This window comes from Sorex araneus, chromosome 9 (genome assembly GCF_027595985.1).
Source record: "Sorex araneus isolate mSorAra2 chromosome 9, mSorAra2.pri, whole genome shotgun sequence".
Taxonomy (NCBI): Eukaryota; Metazoa; Chordata; class Mammalia; order Eulipotyphla; family Soricidae; genus Sorex; species Sorex araneus.
The window spans coordinates 33,458,409-33,469,284 of NC_073310.1; the positions used below are offsets into that span (position 1 = coordinate 33,458,409).

The window sequence follows — 10,876 nt, forward strand, 5'->3', positions numbered from 1 at the left end:
GTGTGTGAGTCTCTGGGTGTGTCTCTGTGTGGGGGTGTCTCTATGTGTGTGTGCGCGTGCGTGTGCGCAGGTGTCTGCGTGTGCGTGTGCGTGTGCGTGTGCGTGGAGTGGGGCCCCCGCCGGCCCCCGCTCCGCCCGCAGAAGGAGGTCCCCTGGGCCTGCCCCGGCCCGCCGGCCCTGCCTGTGCGCCTGCCCTGCAGCCCCTGCTCTCTTCCTCCTGCGGCCTCTCCGGTCCCCTGGAGGGAGGGTGGCAGGCCGGGCAAGCTGTCCCCTCTCCTTCAGCCCTCGGGCGACACCCAGGGCACCCACGGGGCCCAAGGCGCACCCCGGCCCCGCGCACACGCAGCCCCGCAGTGCAGAGCGCCCCGGTGGGGGAGCACCCGGCCAAGGGGCACCCAGGTCTCCTGGCCCACGCGAGGGGATTCCCCCACCTTCCCATTCCCGCAGGCGCCGGGCCAGGCCCGGGGCCTGCCCCGTGACGGCGCCCTGGGCCACCCGCAGGAGCGCCCGAGCGCCCGCCGGGCCAAGTGCAGCAGCGCGACCCCTCGCGCACCGGGAAGCGGACACACGCAGACAGACAGGGTCCGGGGGCGCTGGGCAAAGCCGCCCGGCCGCGGGCCTTCCCCGGCCGCGGCCCACGCCCCCACGCCGCCCCCGGCCCCCCGGCCCCCGCGCCGCGCGCACCTGCGCCCAGAACCGCTGCAGAGACAAGCGGCCCGGTGCCCCGGGGCGGTGCGCCCCGGCCGGCGTGCGTGTGTGCGTGTCCGTGTGTCCGTCTGGGGGCGGGTGTCCGGCTCTCGGGCTCACACGCACGCCCTTGGAGGAGGCTGGCTGGCGGGCGGTGCCGGGCGCCCCCCCGCCCGGGTGGCCTTTCCCGCGCGGATCCCGTGGCAGGCGGGCCGAGCTGCGCAGGGAGGCCCGGTGGGCGGCCGGGCTTCTTGAGGGCGGCGGAGAGCCACGCCTCCGTCTACGGCCATACCACCCTGAACGCGCCCGATCTCGTCTGATCTCGGAAGCTAAGCAGGGTCGGGCCTGGTTAGTACTTGGATGGGAGACCGCCTGGGAATACCGGGTGCTGTAGGCCTTTTGCGGGCGTGGGGGGCGGGGGGGGGGGCCTTCCTGTCTTTCATTTTCTCCCCCTGGCCTCTGCCTTGGCGCGGGGGAGGGCCCCGGCCCCTGGCCTTGGTCCTGCCCTTCGCCTGCGGCCCCCCGCGACCCAGGTGCCCCGGCCCCTCCCGGGCCACCACCCCCGTGGTGCCGCTCGCCTGAGGCCTGCGGCCCAGCCATCCCACCCCACCGGCAGCTCCTCACCCGGACCGTGCACCCCGGGCCCCGACCCCCGCCTCAGCCCCTGGGCCTTGTGCCTGGGGAGGGCCGGGGCAGGGCCCCGCAACCGGCAGCCTCCTGGGGCATCCTCCTCCGAGGACCCCGGGGCGGGACACCTCCCGCAGGGACGTCGCCCGGGCTGTGTGCGTGCGCCTGTGTGTGTGCCTGTGTGTGTTTGTGTGTGCGTGCGTGGGCCTGATTGTGCCTGTGTGTGAGTCTCTGGGTGTGTCTCTGTGTGGGGGTGTCTCTATGTGTGTGTGCGCGTGCGTGTGCGCAGGTGTCTGCGTGTGCGTGTGCGTGTGCGTGTGCGTGTGCGTGTGCGTGGAGTGGGGCCCCCGCCGGCCCCCGCTCCGCCCGCAGAAGGAGGTCCCCTGGGCCTGCCCCGGCCCGCCGGCCCTGCCTGTGCGCCTGCCCTGCAGCCCCTGCTCTCTTCCTCCTGCGGCCTCTCCGGTCCCCTGGAGGGAGGGTGGCAGGCCGGGCAAGCTGTCCCCTCTCCTTCAGCCCTCGGGCGACACCCAGGGCACCCACGGGGCCCAAGGCGCACCCCGGCCCCGCGCACACGCAGCCCCGCAGTGCAGAGCGCCCCGGTGGGGGAGCACCCGGCCAAGGGGCACCCAGGTCTCCTGGCCCACGCGAGGGGATTCCCCCACCTTCCCATTCCCGCAGGCGCCGGGCCAGGCCCGGGGCCTGCCCCGTGACGGCGCCCTGGGCCACCCGCAGGAGCGCCCGAGCGCCCGCCGGGCCAAGTGCAGCAGCGCGACCCCTCGCGCACCGGGAAGCGGACACACGCAGACAGACAGGGTCCGGGGGCGCTGGGCAAAGCCGCCCGGCCGCGGGCCTTCCCCGGCCGCGGCCCACGCCCCCACGCCGCCCCCGGCCCCCCGGCCCCCGCGCCGCGCGCACCTGCGCCCAGAACCGCTGCAGAGACAAGCGGCCCGGTGCCCCGTGCGCCCCTGGGGGCCGAGCGCAGGCGGCACGACGCGGTCCGGGGGGAGGCGGGGGCGCCGCGGCGCCGGGGCGGTGCGCCCCGGCCGGCGTGCGTGTGTGCGTGTCCGTGTGTCCGTCTGGGGGCGGGTGTCCGGCTCTCGGGCTCACACGCACGCCCTTGGAGGAGGCTGGCTGGCGGGCGGTGCCGGGCGCCCGCCCGCCCGGGTGGCCTTTCCCGCGCGGATCCCGTGGCAGGCGGGCCGTGCAGTGGAGGGAGGCGGTGCAACCAGCCTCGAGGTGTCGCCCCGAGCCCTGCAGCCCCTGCTCTCTTCCTCCTGCGGCCTCTCCGGTCCCCTGGAGGGAGGGTGGCGGACTGGGCAAGCTGTCCCCTCTCCTTCAGCCCTCGGGGCGACACCCAGGGCACCCACGGGGCCCCAGGCTGTTGGATATCATTGGTTCGTCCTTTCTCCCCTTGCCACTAGGAGCTTAGGTATATCGGCCACGCCCATCAACGTTATGTTCATACAGACAAAAGAGTAGAAATAAGCCTGGTATGGCAATTTAAAGATAATCAGTGTATGGATGCAATAGATTTTTTCTCACTGCATCATTTTAATTTGGATTTTTAACCTGATGTATTTTAACAGAAATTTAACTCTTTCTGTTTTAGCTTGTACGCCCTTTTGATTTCCTGTAGATTAGAATTATGCTTTCTTTTGTATAACACTCATGTTGTAAAATTTGACTGAATTTTTATGGGGTAATGTTAAGAATCATTTGTTAGCATATAATATATATATGAACAGTTAGAATAATGGATTTGTAAATTCATAGTACCTGTCATAACTATCCTTCTCGTATTGGGTTTTCAGTTATATGGCAAAGTATTTTTGATGAGTTAAATCTATGATTTTATATGTATGAGTGAGATATTGTCTTTCTCCTCTCTTCCTGTCTTTTGAATAGTTTAGTTTATAGCCATGTCTTTTTGTATGGACAAAGGAAGACATTTAATATTATGCCTTTGCAATTGGGATTTAATTGGCTTTGAATATTATTAATTCCCGGGCATCTGCTTTCTTGACTGTAGCCTTGGTTACCCTCAGTTCCTAGCCCTCTAAATGGCAGGGTCCCAACGTGGGACGAAGAAGGACCCAGGGCAAGCGGTAAGTTGTGTGCTACCCTGGCATCGAGATGGGCCTGGCCAAAGCGCCTAATGCTTAACTATATGTTAAGAGCTTGGTCATGGGATGTCATTTCATGATCCAAAAGCAACGATGAGACAGGGCCCTGCTAGGGCTAGGAAAGACTAATCTGGCCTGAGCGCTGTAGTCTGAGATCGAGGTGACTCCCGGAGAGCAATTCTAAAAGTTTAATGCATCTCTTGCTATGCCCATACAAAATGATTAATATTGTGAATGCTTATATGTTTGTCAGACAAGGAGAGGAGAAACACAACCATTGGGATTTCATCCTTGGATGGGTCCTGCTGAAAGAGTATCTGTCCTAGAGAATAGGTGTTCTGCTAGTATTATTGAACTTTTTGTGCCTAGCATTTTATTTTATGGTTAAAATCTGTTCTAAACAAAAAGGGGGGAGATGTTGGAATATTTCCCCTTTTCCAGCTGCCTTCTGGAGTTTTGTCACAGAAACCTTTTGTCACAGAAACCTAGCTGATCTTTGACCCCGCAGATCTAAGGTGCTAGCCAGGCTTTGATTTGACATTGTAGATTCCAGGCTGCAGCCCAGCCTGGCCTTTGGGATGTAAATCCGAGTGCTTTCAGCCCAAAGAAGGCTTTGGTTTTGTTTTTGTATCTTCTTTCTGGGGGGCCTAGATTAACGGCCTGCAGATACAAGAGAATTATGTTGCCTCAACATTCTTCCTGTAAGATCTTTTGGTGCCTTTAGTGACGTCAATGTATTGCGCCCTTTGGAAGGGCCATGATGAATAAATGGGGGTTCGGAGAGGAGGTGAGGGGGAAAGTGGATAGAGGCAGAAAGTGTATAGAGGGCGGAAAGGTGTAGAGAGGTCGGGAGAGTGTATAGAGAGAAGATTGGAATAAACTGCAAGTTAGACCAACCATCATGGCTCCATTCCTTCCTTCGCCTGCCACATCTTTGCCATCAACCTCCCCGGGGTGGGGGAAGTGGCTGGAGGCTACCGAACTCGGTTGGCGGGAGAGACAGCTGCTGCCCTAGGCCCTGTGCCTGGCTCGGTGCGGTGAGGCGTCCCTTCCCTCGCCCGCGCCTTTTCTTTTTATTTTTATACAACTGGCGTCCCTGTGCGTGCACGAACCTCCAACCGGTGTGCAACTAAAGGTAAGAATAGCGTTTCGGTAGAACCCCACTCTAGAAAAGTTTGGTGGGAGAACAGAATTTTGTGGTGCAGTGAATTAAAGTAGTAGACTTACTGCCCCAGTAAGATGGGACAAAAACAGTGCCGCGAGAAGTCCACTCAAAATTTTTCGCGCCAAACTGAACGTGGCAAGTTTTTTATTGAATTAATTAAGCATTTTGCAAAGAGAACCGGGCATCATGTTTCTCGGGACCAACTTCGGTCCTGCCTAAAAATTGTCTATAAGTTTCATCCTTGTTTTCCAGATAGGGGTACTTTAGAGCCTAAGGTTTGGGAAAAAATTAAGGATAATGTCTTTAGGGAATTTAAAGGAGGGGCTAAAATCCCCAAACAATTCTGGTAACTTGGGAAATCATTAATTCCATTCTCAAAGCTTTGGAAGATACCTCCGAGGAGGAGGAAGTTAGATGTGCTATGGGAGGCTTTCCTCAAGAGTTAAACAGAGAGGATTTTAAATTTGAGGATGAAGTAAAGAAAGTTTCTACTACGGAGAGAGCCTTACCCTCAGCTCCTCCCATACCCAAGCCTAGAAAGAAGCCTGATGCTCAATGCTTGGCTGCTCCCGTACCCAAACCCCGAAAGCAGCTCAAGGCGTTTCCAGTGCAGACACGTTCTCAGAGCAAAAATCGCTCTGCCACTGATGAATTAACGTTCTCTACTGATGTTAGGCCAGAGAGACCACCACCTCCCTTGTATGACCCCACTTCTAGTGAATCAGAGGAAAGTGATGGGTATGATGAGCCAGCTACCACTTCCTCAGATCCTGAGTCTGAGAGCGGCATGGTAGAGGAGGCTTCTCACAGGAGCCGCCGCCCTTCAACCAAGCGGCCTCCAGGTCGCTCGGGACATGCTCCCGATAGAAGCTTACAGCTGAGACCTCTCGACCGTAAATGGTCAATTCCACCCAGACCCCATGAGCTCCATCTCTTTTTTTCCCATCCAGCTGGAGGAAAATCAGCCTCCATCTTATGAAGGGTTAGGAATGGATTCACTCAGTAATTTTAAAAAGGCCTGTGCCTTGTACGGACCTACATCTCCGTACTGTAAAGAGTATCTTACAGGCTGGAGCAAAAAGGCTCATTGGGTACCTCAAGATTTTCACGTGGTTGCTAAGACGTGCTTAAGCCCTTCTCAGTATATGCAGTGGAGGATGTGGTTCAGTGATGAGGTCAAGGCAAAACTACAGAGCCTAGGCCACGCTGGACGAAAATTTTCAGGGATTAAATTGACTTATGAGATGTTAATAGGTGAAGGGAAATGGCACGACCCTAAAAAGCAAGTCACCTTGCCTTGTGCTGTGTTTGCCCACGTCCGTGATATCGCCTTGTGGGCCTGGGAGAGGATTGATGCAGACGCTGAATTCAAGGGAAGCTATACAAAGATTATTCAGGGAGTCTCAGAACCTTATGCAGACTTCATAGGGAGGTTGATGGAAGCCATAGAAAAGCAGGTGAAGGGAAAGGAAACTCAGGAGCTTTTGTCCAAACAATTGGCCTTTGAAAATGCTGATGAGGATTGCCAGGCCATTTTGCGCCCCATTAAGGAGAAGGAGGATATTATGGGATACTTGAAGGCATGTAGGAATGTTGGTTCTATCAAACATCAAGCACGTATTAATGCTGTTGAGGTCTATGCCATTCAGAGGCAAGATAAGGGTAAATGTTTTAATTGTGGGAGATCAGGCCATTTGCGTAAGGAGTGCAGGGCACCTCCAAACCGTGCCACTGTGAGAGCGCCACCTGGACCTTGTCCACGATGCCGATGCCGTAAGGGAAACCATTGGGCCAGAGATTGTCCCTCCAATCTTGGTGTGGCTGCTGACCCCAATTCGGGAAACTTGCAGTGGGGCCAGCCCCAGGCCCCGCAAAATCAGGGGATATTCCCAGCTGCAGCCCTTCTCCCCAGTGTGGAGCTTCAGAGCTCCAGTCCGTAGATTCACTGCAACCAGCCACGGCAGGGAGCAATGTGTTGGATATTCCCTGCCCTGATACAGTTACCATCTGCCCCACCCAGAGTCCCGACACATTAAATTCTGAAGTAAAGGGACAAGATTTGAGACCCCAGGTAGAAAGGGAGCTTGGTCAAGTGAACCTTGCAAGCAGCACATCAGGTTTTCATGGTTGTCCGGAGGATTTCCTGACAGTGAAGGTAAAGGCGTCGCCAATCTCTGACGCCACTCATGGAGTGCATCTAGAATCTCAAGGACAAGCGGCTGAGTTCAGGGAACAGGAAGCTATCCCGTGTATGGGACATGCGGAGCTGAGTTCTATACCTAATGGGCAACAGGTTTTGAGCCAGGATAAAAGCAAGGAACTTTGGAATCAAAGAGTTATGTCTGTTGGTGAATTTGCACTGGCTAACGGAGCAGAACTCTGTGTAAAAGGGCTCAGCTACCCTGAGAGGCCTCAGTCAGGCCAGAGGTGGAGAAAGCCTTGTCTAGTTTCTAGTCTCAATTCCCAAGATCATCTGCCAGGAACTCAGTCTGGACAACCAAATCTCAGGTTTTTTTTATCAGAACCTGTGGTGATGTGCCAGTTCCAAGGAAGGTTATTCAAAGATTCAGGCTGGTACAGTTTTATTTTTGGGGAAGTGAACTCCCACTTCTAGTTCATGAGATGCCACCTCTGGAAAAACGGCTTCAGGGCCAGTGGGTACGTGGTTATTCTCCCACTCGGCAATTGCTTATTGACCCAGGAGGCACAGAGACGCCTCATTCCTGGGTGCTCACCCACTCAGCCACTACAGATGCTGAGTCTGGTGAGGGACAGAAGGCATTGTCACTAGGATACTTCTGCTTGTGTGTGTGTGTGTGTGCATAGTTATGAAGCAGGTTATTCTGGATATCAGAAAAGAGCTTCCAATGAGGGCTATAACTTGCCACATTGGTTTCTTCATTGCCCATGTGCCAGGGCTGGCTAATATCATCTCAAACTCAGTTTATGTTGTTGGTTTCTTCCCTGGTATTATGACTGTCTTTAAATGCATCAAACACTATAGTTCAAAAATTGCTTCAGCAGCTACAAGCTGTTTTACAAAAGTGCTCTGAATTTTTTTTCCTTTTCCTTTGTTACTCATATCAGATCTCGTGCTGGTCTTACTGGATCATGACTTGAGCACAGTTTAAAAAAAAAAAAAAAAAAAGGGAGGTATGCCCCGTTTGACTCCTTGTCCTTGACATTGATTTCTTTAAAATTTTTGAATTTACCTCAAGGAGAGCCATTTACAACAGCTGAAAGGCATTCCCAGGAAGGTGCACAGGCTCAAGAAACTACTAATTCTCCTATTTAGATTAAAATTGACAAAAATTGGATAGCAGGGAGACTCCTCATTCGGGGAAAAGGCTATGTTTTTCTTTCAACAGATATCTCCACCAAGAAACTTTGAGTCCCGTTTTGCATTTCGTCAGGAGCTGAATTCATCTGCCCGCTTTAACTTCCAGAACTTTGCAGTTTTACAACCCTCCAAATTCCAGCCACAAGCCACCGCCAACCTGATTTCAGCTGGCAGCCACAAGAAAACCAGAGGAGGAGTTTGCATCAGAGAGCCTGCAGCAAAGGCCTCTAACTCCTCTAACATATCATGAGGTCACATGAAGAGCATTCCTTGTATCTTTCTTTCACAGGCTGTAGAATGGAAAACGCCAGGACCCCATATTTTGGATTGACAATTCCTTCCTTTTACCCTTTCTTTGGAATTCACAGGTGCCTCAGTTTCTGAAGGAGGAAGGAATGACTTTTAATAGGAAAACCTTTTAATTTCTTTCTAGAATAACTGTTCGTGTCGGAATTCCCCCTGTCTCTTTCTCTACCTCTAGGCATGGAGACATACCAAACCCCAATGGTTGAAGCCTCTAATAACTTTAAAAAAGTATTTTTTCCAAACACAAGCTAGGTTACACAGATATGACTGCCAGTGAACCTGACCAGAGAATGGCTGCATTCCCCTGCTGAAGGACTCCTGACAGAAGTTGTGATGCTCCTGTTCCAGTGCTCCCTGCCTGATCCAGTACTTCATGAAGTTCATCAGACTCCTATAGCTGCTCCTCTAGGACTCATTGCTGTGACCACTACTGCTGCTGTTGCGGAAACAACTCTTCAATTCTGATCCAGACACTTCATTTCTTCAGAATGGGACTGAATGACTCTCATCATTGGTGACTTTCCTCACCCTTGGACAGTGCAGGACAATTGGACGCTTTATTACAAGCACTGCTCTGGCCAAGGGTCGGACTGAAATTTTACTACAATTTATAAGACTGTATTGTGTTTGGAATTGTTCCTCTTCCTATTTCAAATTTTTGTAATTTTGTAAACAGAAAAGGGGGAGTTGTTGGATATCATTGGTTCGTCCTTTCTCCCCTTGCCACTAGGAGCTTAGGTATATCGGCCACGCCCATCAAAGTTATGTTCATACAGACAAAAGAGTAGAAATAAGCCTGGCATGGCAATTTAAAGATAATCAGTGTATGGATGCAATAGATTTTTTCTCACTGCATCATTTTAATTTGGATTTTTAACTTGATGTATTTTAACAGAAATTTAACTCTTTCTGTTTTAGCTTGTATGCCCTTTTGATTTCCTGTAGATTAGAATTATGCTTTATTTTGTATACCACTCATGTTGTAAAATTTGACTGAATTTTTATGGGGTAATGTTAAGAATCATTTGTTAGCATATAATATATATATGAACAGTTAGAATAATGGATTTGTAAATTCATAGTACCTGTCATAACTATCCTTCTGGTATTGGGTTTTCCGTTATATGGCAAAGTATTTTTGATGAGTTAATGTGGAGAGCCACCATGGGACCATGCTTTGTAGCGCTCTTTGCAATCAACACCTGTGTGCTTCGAAAACAACTCCTAATAAGGAAACAGGATGTCTTGCCACGCCCATAAGCTGTGACTAACCTATCAGATGCGGACACGTGGGCATAAGCAGGCAGCGAGAGGTATATAAGGGGGGAAGTCACCTAGCTAGTGAGTTCTCCCTCATGCATCCTTTTTTCCGGGCCGGCGTCAGGGCCCGAGCGGCCGGCGAGGCCCGGTGGGCGGCCGGGCTTCTTGAGGGCGGCGGAGAGCCACGCCTCCGTCTACGGCCATACCACCCTGAACGCGCCCGATCTCGTCTGATCTCGGAAGCTAAGCAGGGTCGGCCTGGTTAGTACTTGGATGGGAGACCGCCTGGGAATACCGGGTGCTGTAGGCCTTTTGCGGGCGTGGGGGGCGGGGGGGGGGCCTTCCTGTCTTTCATTTTCTCCCCCTGGCCTCTGCCTTGGCGCGGGGGAGGGCCCCGGCCCCTGGCCTTGGTCCTGCCCTTCGCCTGCGGCCCCCCGCGACCCAGGTGCCCCGGCCCCTCCCGGGCCACCACCCCCGTGGTGCCGCTCGCCTGAGGCCTGCGGCCCAGCCATCCCACCCCACCGGCAGCTCCTCACCCGGACCGTGCACCCCGGGCCCCGACCCCCGCCTCAGCCCCTGGGCCTTGTGCCTGGGGAGGGCCGGGGCAGGGCCCCGCAACCGGCAGCCTCCTGGGGCATCCTCCTCCGAGGACCCCGGGGCGGGACACCTCCCGCAGGGACGTCGCCCGGGCTGTGTGCGTGCGCCTGTGTGTGTGCCTGTGTGTGTTTGTGTGTGCGTGCGTGGGCCTGATTGTGCCTGTGTGTGAGTCTCTGGGTGTGTCTCTGTGTGGGGGTGTCTCTATGTGTGTGTGCGCGTGCGTGTGCGCAGGTGTCTGCGTGTGCGTGTGCGTGTGCGTGGAGTGGGGCCCCCGCCGGCCCCCGCTCCGCCCGCAGAAGGAGGTCCCCTGGGCCTGCCCCGGCCCGCCGGCCCTGCCTGTGCGCCTGCCCTGCAGCCCCTGCTCTCTTCCTCCTGCGGCCTCTCCGGTCCCCTGGAGGGAGGGTGGCAGGCCGGGCAAGCTGTCCCCACTCCTTCAGCCCTCGGGCGACACCCAGGGCACCCACGGGGCCCTGGGCGCACCCCTGTATGGTTTTTGCGAGCGTTCCCTGGGCTTTGTGTGTGCCTGTGTGTGTGCGTGTGTGTGCGTTCTTGTATGTTTGTGTGTCTTTGTGTCTGTCGTTCGTGAGTTCCTGTGTGTGTTTGTCTTTTTTAGTGTGTGTGTCTTTGTCTCTCTGTGTCTGTCTCTGTGTATCTGTGTCTCTCTGTGTGTGTTTGTTTGCTTTTGCGTTTTCTTGTCGCTTTTTATGTCTCTGCGTTTAGGTCTCTTTGTATGGGCGTTTCCATGTTGTGTCCCTTGTGTCTCTGTGTGTG

General features: G+C 54.8%; 2 non-coding genes across 2 annotated transcripts; both read left to right on the top strand.

The window, feature by feature from the left end:
- Positions 1-965: 965 nt before the first annotated feature.
- On the top strand, positions 966-1,084 carry LOC129398896 (5S ribosomal RNA). Its single transcript, XR_008626773.1, has one exon. It is a non-coding gene; the product is annotated as a 5S ribosomal RNA (ribosomal RNA).
- Positions 1,085-9,700: 8,616 nt separating this feature from the next.
- On the top strand, positions 9,701-9,818 carry LOC129398908 (5S ribosomal RNA). Its single transcript, XR_008626785.1, has one exon. It is a non-coding gene; the product is annotated as a 5S ribosomal RNA (ribosomal RNA).
- Positions 9,819-10,876: the final 1,058 nt, after the last annotated feature.